This window comes from Momordica charantia (genome assembly GCF_013281855.1).
Source record: "Momordica charantia cultivar OHB3-1 chromosome 2 unlocalized genomic scaffold, Mcharantia_2.0 BLBB01000002.1, whole genome shotgun sequence".
Classification (NCBI taxonomy): Eukaryota; Viridiplantae; Streptophyta; class Magnoliopsida; order Cucurbitales; family Cucurbitaceae; genus Momordica; species Momordica charantia.
In genome coordinates this window covers 20698533-20714530 of record NW_028275160.1, presented here as the reverse complement: position 1 = coordinate 20714530, position 15998 = coordinate 20698533, and the positions used below count along the sequence as shown (strand labels likewise).

The 15998-nt window shown below is 34.6% G+C and overlaps 1 long non-coding RNA gene and 1 pseudogene across 1 annotated transcript; both read right to left on the bottom strand.

Annotated features, from left to right (window-relative positions):
• Window positions 1-8586: 8586 nt before the first annotated feature.
• Window positions 8587-11219, bottom strand: LOC148213011 (uncharacterized; annotated as a pseudogene).
• A 232-nt stretch (window positions 11220-11451) lies between these two features.
• On the bottom strand, window positions 11452-13831 carry LOC148213010 (uncharacterized). Its single transcript, XR_015789425.1, has 3 exons — window positions 13111-13831; window positions 12985-13024; window positions 11452-11757 (listed from the first exon to the last, which is right to left on the bottom strand). It is a non-coding gene; the product is annotated as an uncharacterized LOC148213010 (long non-coding RNA).
• Between the last annotated feature and the right edge of the window lie 2167 nt (window positions 13832-15998).

Below are 15998 nucleotides of genomic sequence, written 5' to 3'. Positions count from 1 at the left end.
ACACTCATCTACTTACTATAAAGTCGGGAAGATGTGAATTCCATCTTGCGTAGTTATGTTCTCAGCTCTCATTCGGTCTCATCTCCAAAATGGTCAGATTATTGCGTCGGCACCTTGGGCCACTCTCACCTATACAAATGAAAGGATGATCCCTTATAGACAGGAGTCCATAACTCACTCAGGATTAAGATCGAGTTACCTGGTCATCCTACGAAATATTAATCTAGTTAGTTACGGTGTTATAACTAAAGATTAATTATTTCGCAGTTCAATCTTATACAAACTCATTGTATAGGATACCCCACTCGCATGTCTTCACATGAATGACCTGGATAGAGTCGTCTGTAATTATTACAAAGCGGGTCATGTCCATAGTGTTAACAAGATAAGGTACCCAACCTTATCCATGTACTATAGACCATTTAGGTTATTACTGGAACATTATCCACTTGTATATATTATATACATACTTTATATATACTGTATATAAAATATTTATATTGTATATTAAATATATACTATATATATATATTGTTCCAGTTACATTAAATAGCCTTGGATCTTAGTTTATTGAAATACGAATAATGCAAATAAGTAATCAAATAACTCTTTATCGAATAAAAAATTGTTTATTAATTACAAACTCACAAGCCAAGGCCACGAAACCAACACTGTACCCCTTGCTCTCGTCCCAACTTTGTTTTACACTCGGTTGAAAATTTCCTTCTTGATTATGCCTAAATCCTCTATGTTGATTTCGGTATAGGACCCATTCAGGTGGCTGAACGTTCCCGTGTTGGTCTGAGACTCTATGTTCGACCCTATCATCATGCGTCTGTTGCTCCACTACTTAATAGCTCGAGGGTATAGTGCAAGCGACATTGTCACAAGTATACCGAGTTAATCTCACGGGGACTAGTTTCTTTTCAAATAAATTTTCAAACGCTTGAATGAGCAATTAGGTTTAGTAGAAAAATAATTTAAAAATATGAGGAAAACATAATTTAAAAAAAAACCAAGCCGTACTACTGTTTAGTTTTAGAAAGAGTAATTACACTTACTAGATGCGCCACACACATGTTCACTTGTTTTATGCAAACTAGTTTAACTCCTATTCGATACTGCTTTTGGTTTGTTTATAAGCCTATGCTAGCATTTACACACATTTATGAAATATTAGAATCCTAAATAATGCAAACTCCAATTTTCGTTTAATGTGCAAGGGAACCTATGTCTAGTTTCTTGTTTTGGTTCTTATTTCTAAGTAACTTTCTGTTTTATCTTGAACAACTATGTTTGACTCTAACGTTTTCAAACTTAAATTCAAACTCGTGTAATTTAAACTAGTGACCCAAAAGTAAATCAACTGCATGAATTATATCAATGAAGATAAGCAAGAGGAGCGTAAGCGTCGCACTCACAAATAGATGTAATTTAGAAAGATAGGAAACTAAGACATCCGTAGGATGGTTGAAAATGTAATCTAGCTACTCATGGCAATAAAAAAATTAAATCAGAAGAGATAATAACAAAATAATTCATTTTCATTCCATTCGAAAATAATTACCAGACTATAAGATAAAAGAAAGTCAACTAAATTTCCAAAAGTGTTCAAAGCAAATTATATAAAAACCAATGGAAATAACAATAAACAAAATCGAATGTTGCTGGAATTCAAGAATTAAGTTAAACAAAAACTAAAGAGTAGACTATAAAAGCTTGGGATAGTTCTCCATCATCACTTGGAGACTTGTATTTATAAGCATGGAGGATGCCTTTTGTTGGAGATAAATTTGGGAGGTTAGACCAATTTTGGACCAACTAATTTTGACTTTCTCTTGCGTGATCTGAGGAAGAATGGCGTGGGCATTTGGTTTTCATGGAATGCTCGATCAAAATAAATTAAAATGCACGTTTTATCAATCTGGGCAAGAAATGGGTCTGTCGCATTTGGGTGCAACAGGGAATATTCAACAAAAATGTGGCTGGCGCATTTGGTCAATGAGCTACGGCTTTGAGAATGTTATGTGCCTAGCGCATTTGATTAACAATCATTGTTTTTTTTCTACAAAACAAACATATTCTCATAATTTTACTTGCATTCACCTCAATCTAAGTTCCCGACTCTTAAAACATAGAATATACAATTTTTCACTTGATTATACGAACATATATTCTCAAGACTCTAGTGTACATTCCTAACCGCCTGTGGTCTCATGCCCTACTGCCTCCCTCAATGCTTGACAAATCACCCGCTTGGATTTCATCCTAAAATATATATATATATATATATATATACACACTTTGAGGGTTCTCAATCGTCTCATATTCACATATATGTGGATCTTTAATATATCTTCCTTGCTATGACTGAGTCACAAGTGATCCACGAATGGGTCGTGCTCTGTGAAATTTGGATAAATACTATACATTGTATACAATGAACTAGAAAAATGATATTTGACCTTTGAACTTTATATATTTTTGCTTGCCTCCGTGGTTCGAACCTTAATTCTTGTTTGTGTTTTTTTTTTATTATTAGGTACTGCATCAGTAAGAAGTTCGTGAGGTGCGCCACTATTTTTGCCAAAAAAAAAAATCACTTCTTTTTAATTAAAAATTAATTTAATTGTTTTTTCATTTAAATAAAATAATGTAGATTTATTTATTGTGCATATTTCCCTCGATAAATTTAAATTGATGATAGAAATATATAGTAATATAATTTTTATTTATACGTCTTCTTTAAACTATTTACATATTATCTTTCTCCTATATTTACATTGATAATTCAATTATATTTTATTTTGAACAAATTATGTACCTATAAGATTGTAATTCTTCTATTTGTTTTACAAGAAGTTTTAGCATTTGTGCTAAACAAACTAATGTCTTAAATAATATTTTATTATAATTTAGGTTTCAATATTTCTAAATCTGTAGCTTTATAATAAAATGCATCTAAAATTATATTAGAAAAAAATGGGTTGCTTGCAAATATGACAAAAAGATTACATAAAATTAATAAAATAGCACTCACATTCTAAAATTTCAAATATAGCAATTTTTTACCAATTCACGGAGGCCCACATTGTTAAAAGTCCTAATTACCCTGCAAGTCCAATATTAACATGCAAAACCCAAAGATGGTAGCCCAAATCAAAAGAAAACCTAATTTTTTAAATTTCATCATTTTCGTCCGTTCGACGTCCATCATTCACCACCACTTTTTCATTCAAACCATCAAAACAAAACCTAACTTTTCAATTTTCACTCTGATTTCCGTTCGATTTCCATTCGATTTCCATCAAGAAAGTTATCCCCAAATAATTTTCGTTTGTTCGATTCTCATCCAACCTTCGAGCTTCTGATTTCCAGCCCAAATATCGTTTGATTTCCGTTCGATTTCCGTCAAGAATGTCATCCCCAACTACCATTTTCGTTCGTTTGATTCTCATCCAACTAGCAAAGAGCTACAATGTTTACCAAATTTCGATTTCCGTCTGATTTCTGTTTGTTCGTTCATTCTGATATCTTTCGATTTCCATTTGATTTCTTTAAGTAGTGGTATATATGTTTCCATTTCGATTTTTGCTCAACTCCTAACACACAATGCTTACATTTCGATTCTTGGGATAAGTAGAGATATATATGTTTGCTTCCATTTCGATTTCAATTTACTATAGCAGTGACTATATTGAATATATCAGTTATAATAGTTCACATAGTAGTGACTATAGCAGTAACTATATATTTAAATATGTCTTCATTTAAATATAGGAGAGTCAGGTAGGCGGCTTGCTTTTTCTTTTTCTTTATCTTTTACTGCTCTGAGTGGTTTTTCTCTCTCAGTTTTACTTCCAGTTATCTTGGCAGTCAGTGGGCTCTGATAAAAATTCTAGCGCAAAATAACAAAAATCAAAGTGCTAGGTTTTTGTACAAATAGGGTTGTTTTTTTTAGCATGATTCATGATTCACTATGCATTCAGATGCTTTTTGTTTGATTTCTTGTGGATATCCAAGGCGAAGAAACAAAAGAAGAAAAGAGTGAGGTATGTGATAACAGACCAACACGAGTGCTTCCAGCATGCTTTGTCCTCACTCACATGCTTCACCCAACCTAATCGCATGCTTCACTTTGGAGTTCTTACGATTGAGCCACCGAAAAGGAAGGTGCACCTTGTTGGTATGGATAGTAACTATCAATTCTTTTAAGCCTTTCTTAACCATTCTTCAATAATCTCAGGATCTCTCTCATTCGGATGTGGTATCGGTTCATTCATGTAGCCCTCCTCTCGGGCGTCACATGATATGATAATGATTACTATTCATATGATATTCTGACAGACTTGATGTGAGTTTCTATGCAATATATGTTTCATATACGTCTCATATACTATTGATATACTTATGACATACTTATGACATATTTGATATATTATATTTTATCTTAACAGTATATTGTGGTATTCTGGGGTTAAAGTACAACAGTACTCTAAACCATAAACAATTGACAACATCTTAAAAATGCTTTCACCAACTCAGAAAGAAATATTTGAAAAAGGACCCTTTGGACACTTCTTGTCATTTAGGGTTAGCAGATGTCTACTACAATTACTAGTGCATCTAATTATTAGAATATCTGACAAAAGTCCAAAAGATGCATTAGTATTCAACTTTGGTGGAAAGTTTACAAGATTTGGACTGAAAGAGTTCAGTTTGATGACAAGTTTGAATTGTTGTCATGAATACCCCACTCTTGACAAGATCATTATAGATGGAGAAACAAATACCGATGAGCTTAGGAACACGTTTTTTAAGCCTAGAGAGCCAATAGATAAAAGAGATGTACAAGCAGCTTTTCACATTGGGTCTCAAAATGATAATTTAATGGTGAAAATTGCTAACTTGTACATCTTAGAATGCTTATTGTTTGCCAAACAACTTCACACTAAGGTAGAATGGAAGCATGTTGACATTGTCGATAGTGAAAAGTTGTTTCCGAAATATCCATGGGGTAGGTTGGTATATGATATAACAATTGAATACATCAAAAAAGCTTCACAAGATAGATCATCAAATTATACCTTGCAAGGCTTCCCAGTTGCACTGATTTGTTGAGCATGTGAAGTAATTCCCAAACTTTCTGATCCGAGGGTGGGAATTGCAACAAAAAGGGATGGATATCAAATCTCAAGAATGTTGAAATCGGATATCCTATCATAGCCGGATTGACACCATCTGCAAGAAAATATTTTATCTGCAAGTGATGTAAGTTTCTTACTTCACTGATCTCTCTCTCTTTCTCTTTTTTGGTTCTTGTTTCTATTGATTTACTACATTTGTTGACTTATTATGCAGTTCTCAATAATTACAATTCTTCCTATGAAAGATGAATTATCTATGGATAATATGGCAGAAGGAAGAAATATTGAGAAGGAAGAAGGAACAAAAACACATGGTTCAAGTAAAAGCTTGACTTTGAAGGAGGAAATACAAGAAATTAGAAGTGTCCAGAAACAAATGATGTGGATATTGACTTCTATATTAGAAGTAATCAATGATGGATTTCCACCAAAATCAAACATTGAAAAACAATCCCAAGAATCACTTCAGAAGAACGTACCTCCATCGATAAGTCTTCAGCTTCTTGACGAAGAAGTAGATATTGATAAAATTGTGGAATATGCAATCAATCATGAGAAAGAGGATGCAGATCAGGATGGGAAAGGGAAAAAAATGAAAAAGAGGTAAATCTAAATTACTTTACTTTTCTTACATTGATTTACTTTTCTTATCTTTGGAATGCTTCTTAGAAGAATGAACAAGACAATGAGAATGAAGAAAAAGAATCAAGTGAGGAAGAAGAACAAGAAGGAGCAGAAGACAAGGAAGAGGAAAAAGCTAATGAAGATGAAATTGTAAGTATAGTGAGACAATAGTTAGTTTTATTAATCATTTACTCGTGTTATTCACTTATTGAAACTCATCGATGATTTTTATTTACAGAAAATTATAGAGAAACGATAAAAAAAAATCCACGACAAAGGGTCAAAGCAGGTAAAATAGTGATTTACTATTATACAACTGATATATACTGATATATAACTTATGGACTTCTGATATACAATTGATTACTGTTATATAATTGATATATAGCAGATATAGAACTGATTGACTTCTGATACACTATTGATTATTGGCTTCTGATATACTATAGATTTACTTCTAATATACTACTAAGTTGCACATATACTCTTCATATATATATATATATATATGATATGTAACTGATTGACTTCTAATATACTATTGATTTACTTCTGATATACTAATGATTGACAAATATACTCCTAATATGTATGTGATATACGTTTGATATACATATGATATATAACTAATTTACGTTTGATATAACTATGATATCTAATACTATAGTTGATATATAATGATTTACTTCTACTATACTATTGATTTACTTCTGATATACTAATGATTGACAGATATATTCCTGATATATATGTGATATATATTTGATAAACATATGATATAGAACTTATTTACTTCTGCTATAAATATGATATCTACAAATTATTTCAAATATATTACCTCTAATATGTTTCTTAAATACTACTAATATATGAAATATTTTTTTTTCAAATGAAAACAATTGTCCAAACAAGGAAAATGAAAACTAAAGTCATTGAAGAAAAGGTTGATGTTGTACGTCCCAAAAGACAGCATAAACCAACTCCAAAGGTGTTTATGGAAAAACGAAAAGTTGCAAAAATATCATCTCCTAAGACGCGAAAATCACCGAAAACGAAGATTGATCATGATTGCCCAAGCTTTGACTTGAAGATAACTCAATGATGAAGAACTTGGAACTTGTGCTTTTGGAACTTGCTTCTACTTTTCTAGACTTTTGGAACTCGTACTTCTACTTTTATTAGGGGTGAAAGAAACCGAACCGACCCAAAAAACCGACCCGACCCGAACCGAATCGGGTCGGTTCGGTTAAAAATAAAAGTGACCCGAACCGAAACCGAACCAAACCGATATTATTGAGTTCGGTTCGGTTTCAACCGATATTAGGGTTTCATACCAATTATAAACGCAGCCGCCTCCCTCCTTTCGTACCTACGGCTACGCTACGCACACCCTCTCTTCCCCTTCACGACTCAACCCAGACATCCCTCTCCTCTCTCTCCATGCACAACTCACCTGCGGCAACCATCTCTACCGACGACGACACGCGGCCCAGGCATCCCTCTCCTCTCTCTCTATGAACAACCCACCGGTGGCAACCCTCTCTACCGAGAGCGACACGCGGCCTTGGATCGTCCTCTGTTTTTTGTATGAAATTTTGGAGTCGGTGGAGTTCTAAAACCTGAAATTGAAAATTTTGAAGATGATGATGATTTTGAATCGATTAAATTACTTAAGCTGCTTCTTCTAATTTTTCTTCCTTCAATTTCTTGATCTTCGGATTTGATGTGGTTTTTGGGTTTCTTTTTCTTTTTGGAAGCCGATTGGTTGAAGAGGGAATCGAGGAAATTGCCTAATCGGCCGCCGGGGGAGAGGTGGCTTGTTGGTGGTGTTTTTTCTCCTTAATTGTTTCGGTGGTGGAATGATTTTTTGAAGATCTTATGTGAATTTGTAAGGGGAAAAAAGGAAGAGAATTTTGTGGAAGAGGGAGCTGAGGAAGAATGAATTTATATAGGGAAAAAAGGAGGGTTTTTTTTAATCAGTTTCGTGGGTTTTGTTTTCTCCCTCATTTGTTTTTTGTATGAAATTTTGGCAATACAGAGGGGTTTCATGGGTTTTGTTTTATTTTTTAATCAGTTTCGTGGGTTTTGTTTTCTCCCTCATTTGCAACGAAGAAGAAACAAATTAAAATTATGGGTTTAGATTTAGGTTTTAGGTAAAAGAAGGAAAAAAACCCTAAGATCACAAGGTGAAGGGGAGAAGAAGGAAGAGATGCTGGGGAGAGAGGGAAAAAAAAATTCAAATCGGATCGGGTCGGGTTTGACCCGAAATGTTTCGGTTCGGGTTGGTTTTGACCCGAACTTATTCGGTTCGGGTCGGTTGTTCCCGAAAACCGACCCGACCCGAACCGATTAACCCCTAACTTTTATAGTGACATTGTTAGTCTAATTTGTGTTTATGAATATGACAATCTACTCATGTTTAGATTACAAGACAATATCTTAAAGGTTTTAAATGATATGCCATTTTTTTGGGCAATGTTGTTTTGATATGAATACCTTTGAGTTCATTTTGATGTTTAAACCTTTAAACTTTTTGAGTTCATATTGATATTACTTCTCCTTGTACTACTAATATATGTATGATGTATACTTGATATATTACTAATATATTATTGATATACAGATTTACAACTGATATAATTCTAATATATAGACTAATGTAATGCTCTAAATTATGTCATCAACCTTAACTTACAGAAGCAAAATCATATAAGCAAACTCTATTGGGTATACGCATTGTGTTGTAACAAAGAAACTACTTCGTTGTAAATTGAAATCATAAAAGCAATGTTTTGGTATACATCCTTGATATACATCATTGTTCAATAGGTGCAAATTTACAAGTTCTACGATTGTGTCCAACACGTTGACAACGTCCGTATTTTGTGTGCTTTCTCACCTCACCAATTGAAGGAATCCTTTGTTTTCGAGGCCTTCCTGCTGGAGTTTAATGATAAAAGGTAATACATTAACATCAATTGCTACAGATCCCCAATCCAAATGGTTACCGACAGGACGAATTGAACCATCATAAGTAAATAAGAATCTACTAGACAGATAATACTCAGACACATATGAATAAGGATTCAAATCAATCCTACAAATAACTGCAAGTGCATGAGCACAAGGAATTTCTTCCAAATCCCAAACATGACAAGTGCAACTTTTAGAACCCAAATTTACCAAAAAAATATCCACTTTATGAATTACTTGAAATTCAACGTTGTTGATAGGATCAACCTGAAAAAAGAAAAAAATAATAATAAAAAAATAGGTTGTGAAAGAAAAATAAACATTATTAAATAATAAAAATTAAAAACATTTACCATCAAACTTTTGGATTCATTAAATTGTTTATGTATCTCAGTATCAGTCCAAGGACTCAAAAAACTATTCAGAGAAGATGCCGATTTACTTCTATCATAAAACCACCTTTGAAGTAATTGTCTAACTGAATCAAGTAGTGATGCAACAGGTTAATCTCTTGACTCTTTCAAAGTTGCATTGAGGCTGTCATAAATATTAGTTGTCAACATTTGATATCTTCTTTCTTTAGTGTATGCACGAGCCCATTTCTTTGAAGTAATTGTCTAACTGAATCAAGTAGTGATGCAACAGGTAAATCTCTTAACTCTTTCAAAGTTGCATTGAGGCTCTCAGAAATATTAGTTGTCAACATTTGATATCTTCTTTCTTTAGTGTGTGCACGAGCCCATTTCTCAAATCCAACATTACTAAGATATTCTCGTATAGTAGGATATATTGACTCCATCAACCTCATATTTAACTCAAAATCATTAGTTGTGTAGGATTTGGCAGAGTTTTCAAAAAATCTATCAATAAAGGAGTCCTTGTATGACAACATCAAATTCTTGAACAGATGTCGCTTACAAACACAATATTGAGCATATGAAAAAACCTTTAGAATGCTTTTTCCAATGCTTAAATGATGATGAGAAATGATAACTAACCCTTCTCGATCTCCAAAACTATTCTTTAAATTTTGAAAAAATCATCTCCATGATGCATCATTTTCTGAATCTACTATACCAAAAGCAAGAGGGAAAATCTGATTGTTACCATCGCACGTTGAGGCAGTCAATAGTGTACCACCATATTTGCTCGTCAAAAATGTCCCATCAACAGATATATTAGGTCTACAATACCTCCAACCTTCAACTGATGCACCTAGAGCCATGAAACAATACTTAAAATGTCTAGTCTTATCAATTTCATATGCAGTGTATGTACCTACAAAAATAATATAAATGTTATGTCAATAGTATATCATTACACGTCAAATATATCAATAATATATCACATCAACACGTCAAATATATCAGTAATATATCACAGCAACATGTCAAGATATCAAAATCAGATATGATAATCAATAGTATAATCAAATTTATATTAGTAGTATATCAACAGTATATCAGAACACCTACATCATAATAAAATCAAGAAGATATATCATCTCATACATATTACACATATATCAAAAGCATATATTATTGATATATCATTAAAGAAAACAAACTTGGATTCATTTCTTTCAACTTCACAAAAACTTCGGAATCAATGCATAAGAATCATCAGCATCTCCTGTCAACAATTTATTAACAGCTGTTTTTGCCCTCCAAGCTTTATAATAACTAACACCAACCCCATAGTTTGTTCGCATATGATGAATCATATCTTTCAGAGTCGAACGGTCAGAAGAACTAAATCTAAATTTCTCAACCATACATTCACCAATAAAAAATGATGAAGCTTGTCTATGAGAAGATTGAACTATGGTCATACGACAATTATGATCACTAACATACTTTCTAATCATCCATAGTTCACTACCTCTATAACGAGATGCTTTAACATACCATTGGCAGCCATTCTGAACACATTCAAACTCAACTGATTTGAAATTTGATCTCAAAGTCTTGAACTAAAAGCTATTCTTTATAGCCATAAAGTGAAAAGCTTTTGACAAAACATCCTTATTTGCAAATAAATCCTTCTTCTTCACATGAAATGTAGAAGACATACTAGTAATATCAACATCGTTATAAACTTGAAAGTCTCTTGCAATTATAGCAGAAGAAGCAACAACCAGACCTAAATTCTCACTTCCAAAGGCATAGCATTTAAATGAGCAACTAAAGGATATCTTGTGCTGTCATCCTTAATTAAAGTAAAAAACCAAGCAACATCTTTATTTTCATTAATCTCAACAACAGTTTGAACTCCATTACTACCAAACTTTAATAAAACTGAAAATTGGAAAAAACAAATCGATGGATCCAACTTCACTTCATTCAATATCCAATTCCTAAAATTCTGAAAATTCATATCTTCGTCAACCAAAATCCCAATAGTTTTGTAATTCGTATAGCAGTGACTATCATCCCATTCACCACTGTGAAAAACAAATATTGCAAGCTTGCCCATAACTACAGATACTGCAAAAATATAAAATATTGATGATATTAGTATATCAATCAACAAATAACATAACATAAGCCGCATATATACGCTATATTTAATGTAACGACCCAGAATTTTCCGCACACCTCCAGGTCACATTAACTACCCAACTAATCAAATTTAACCCCGACTACATCCTGCCAACTTCCTATGCACACAAACTTATAAAATCAAGTTTCAATCCTCATCAATTTAACGATAAATCAATCTCATGAAATAACATTCAACAACATTCGTGAACCACTTCACGAGGCAAGTTTATTATTCAATCTATATGAATCTAAACAAATGGAATAAAACTCAAATAGGCACCTATCCCGAAGCAAAACTAACAACAAGGGAAAAATCTCTCAATTATTCAAATACAAATAAACCATTCATTGGCCACAATATAAGGCCTTAACCAATGACTTAAACTAAACAGGAATAACTAAGCAGCCTATGGTCCTCGCTCGTCATGTCTCCTCCGTCCCATCACCATGGTCACCCATGAGTCCTTCACCTGAAACAATCATTGTAGAGGGGGGGGGGGGGTGAGTATATAAAATATACTTCGTAAGTAGCCCTCACCAAGCACACACAAACATCATGCTCATAACTATAAAGGAAACATACATCGTCATGCTCTATCATTAGAGTATGCGAACAACCATAGACATGCTCTACTATTACATTATACATTCAACCATAAACATGCTCTATAAGACACGATGCTAACCACAATCATATAAAAACAACTACCGTCCACTTGGCTCCCTAACACCTCAAGTACATCTATGTTCACCTCAGCTATTCAAGCTTTCCAAGACCATTCTGTTGGTAGTGTCGGCCCCTGACCATTTTTATCCAGAGCCCCGACACCAGTGCATCGACCCTCGACCATTTATACCCGAGGCCTCGATGTATTTTCAACTATTGGCCCTTGACCATTTTTACCCAAGGCCCCAATAGTTCTCCTTGCAACAGACTCCTTGCTTCGACCCTCGACCATTTATACTCGAGGCCTCGATGTCTTTACAATCTATAGGCCGTTGACCATTTTTACCCAAAGCCCCAATAGTTCTCCTTTCGAAAGACTCCTCGCATCGACCCCCGACCATTTATACTCGAGGCCTCGATGCTCATCTTTATCCAATATTGGCGTATCGACCCCCGACCATTTATACCCGAGGCCTCGATACCCAATTAGTGACGTATCAGCCCTCGACCATTTATACCCGAGGCCCTGACACTCACCCATTCACTTCATAACTTTCATAACTCCACATAACATTTCTAGCCTCCAACCAAGATTTCAGTACTACTTCCCTAATAACACCAACCACCACAACCCCCATCACGACACAACCACTAGTATGATTTCAATGCATCATAGATCTCAAAAACACAAAGTTTGACAACAACCAACCTGCTCACAGCATGGCGCACACAAAGCTTCAACAAACAACCCTATGACATGCTTCACATAACATGCTTTTCACAACATAACAACTCCTAATCACTTCCAACCATACAATATCAGTAAGTTTCTAAAGTTGCAGACAACAAACATGGATACCAGTCATATACATATCCCATATATAAAATAACAGCAAGTTACAATAACAGCATTGACCTCACAAACCTATCCAACAATTAAAATAATAAGAGAAAACATTTTTATAATGTACAATCAGCAAGAACGATTTCTATTAGCACACAACAACGCACCCGCCCCCGTGCTACTTACAAACAATTGTCCTAAAGCTCCTAAGCTTGTTGAACACTTCCTGAAAGAAAAGAGTACGATCTCGAGGTTAGTAGCCAATTAGGAACATTTAAACATAATTGAAACCAAGTTTAGGTGAGTCGTTACCTACTAACTCACAGTAAAACCTCTTGGGGTTTGAAATGGGTAGACGCCGAGGAGGTTCGGGCTCCCAAATCCGAGCTCGAACGACCTTATGCTTGCTAGTCTGATACCAAAAAGGAATGGGTAACGCTGATTTGGGTCCGATTAGCGGTGGGTCAACGCCGAACCAATGTCGAATAGAATGGGTATCCCGGAACAGACGTCGTGTGGCTTCAATCTTGCTGGTTCAACCTTGGGAGGGGTGGGTCACGATAATCTAGCTCCTAACAAGGGTGGGTCAACACGGAAACTCGCCGGAACGAAGAAAACGTCACGGAACTAGGCTGTTCGGGCTGAACGTTGGATGTCGCCGGAGGAGGTCGTGGTTCTCGTCGTCTCGCCATTATCCGGCCGCTGGGTATCGTCGTTCTTCGTGGTGGTCGCCGCGGACGGCCACGTTGGATGTCAGAAATCGAGTCGCTGCTGCTTCGATGGTGGAACGGGCTGATTCGTGAGGATGCGTTGCCGTGGAACTGGTGCAGGATGCCAGAGTTGCCGCGAATCGGGTTGCCGCGAAGCTGGACCAGACTCCCGTGGTGGTCGCCGAAAAACCCGAGCGTCGCTGAAGCCGGTACACCAGTCGCATACTTCGCCGCTGCTAGGGCTCTTCTTCGTCGCCGTCGGAGGAGAGCTGGGTCGCCGGAGAGAGCCATGCCAGTGCTGATTCGTCGAAGAAGAAGTTCGAAGTGGGGGGGGGGGGGGGCTGGCGGCTGCAACAAGAAAGGGAAGGGGGAAGAAGAAGAGGAAGAAAAAACAAAATGGGCTAGGGTTAGTTTGTTTTAAAACCCTTTTCTTTAACTTGTTTCAAAAACCTAAAAGCCCAAATCTTATTCTTGAAGGTGGCCCAACTAAATAACACAATGACCCAAAACAAAAGCCCAATAATTATACTTTAGAAATAAAAATAAATCCCACAACAACCCGAAATAAAATAGTTAACTTAAACTCTAAAACCCAAGAATAATAATTCAAAGAAAAGTGGAATTTAGGAAGGAAAATCCTAAAACTCGTGAATTTAGAATTTAACTAAAAATCTCCTACACAGGTCGAGAACTTAAATTATCTTAATCCAAAGAAATTAAACTTAATTCTAATTTAGCCAAAAATTAGAATTTCAAAGTTAGAAAATCCAAGAATTAAAGTTATCAACTTAGGGAAAATTCCAAAGACACTATTTATCTCTTAAAATAAACGAGTCAGAGAACGCGGGGCATTACATTTAATATCTATATTGAGTATATTAGTTATAGATATACCTAAAATATCTATGATATACTTCACTGATATACTTCACTGATATACTTCATATTCAATGGAATTATATCAGTATGATATACCTCACTGATTTAAGTGATATACCTCACCTAAAATTCAGGCAGATTCTCCACAATCTTAATGGTGATCTTTCGCCCAAAATCAAACACCAATAACTAAAATCAAGCTTAAATTCGAAAGAAGAAGAAGAAAAACTAAAATCAAGACCTCAGAAACGAACAAAATCGAAGAAGAACAACAGCAAAAACTAAATATAATTATAATAGTCCCTCAAGAAGTCCAAATTCTTCTCTTCGAAATCTGCCTTATTAAAACGGACAGAAGTTCCTCAAAGGCTGAAAGTTCTTCACGAACAAAATCGAAGAAAAATAAGAAATAAAATTGAAAGAGCTAAAATCGAAACCTGATGAACGAACGAAGACGAAGTAAAAAGCTAAAATTGATACCTGATGAATGAATCAAGACGAACGAATAAGCTAAAATTGATACCTGATGAACGAACGAAAACATGCGAAAAAGAGACGAGCAAAGAAGATGATGATCCGAGAGAGAACGAAGACATGCGAAGAAGAGACGAACGAAGAAGACGATGATCCGAGAGAGAACGAAGACGCGCAAAGAAGAGACGAACGAAGAAGACGATGATCTGAGAGAGAGCGAAGACGCGCGAGAAATCTGATGAGAGCAATTTGAGAATACTAAAAAATTCAAAATCAGAATCCTATAAAAATTACTATATTTGAAATTTTGATAAGTGAGTGTTATATTGTTAAATACCCCAAACTTATTTTCCACCCAATGCAATAACCCGAAAAAAATCATGTTTCACCATTAAAGATGGTAAGTTTAATCAATTTTTACCTAAAGCCAAATTTGACCATACAGTTAGATGATTGTTATAATATTTACTAATATATTAAATTTTCAACAATTCACCCATTCATTTAAAACAAAAAAGTAACGTAAAAAAACCCTCAAAACTCCCAAATTTATTGAAAATCAAGTTTTGCATAAATTTACTTTTATTAACGCACAAACTCACAAATAAAATAATTCTACTAAAATATACAAATCTTTTTATATGAAAAAAACCGAGTTCTAATGTCTTTTTTTAATGCTATCAATTTCGTGCCAAATATATGTTTTACTATTCATTTGACACATGATAATATATTTTGAAAAAAAAGTTTCAAACGAAATCTAGAATAGGGTCAAAATTGATACATTTTTTAAAGTTTAAAGTGAATATTGCAACACTTATCTTATCTTGGTTGAAGATGTAATTAAATAAAATTAAATGTTTATAATAAAAATTGATACACCTTGACAAGTTACGGGTTAAATTTGATCTATTCCCATTGTACTTGTATGTATTTGTGCCCCTTGACATAAGCCTTAGGATCCATCAGGCCGGGTCACAAGATCAAAGTTTAATTGTTCGAGTTGCAAGGTGTGGAAACAAAGTCCCACAATTGTTAGGGAATAGAGTGATCCATGGTATATAGATGAGGATAATTATCTCCATTGGTATGAGACCTTTTAGATGAAACCAAAAGAAAAGTCGTGAGGGTTCATTT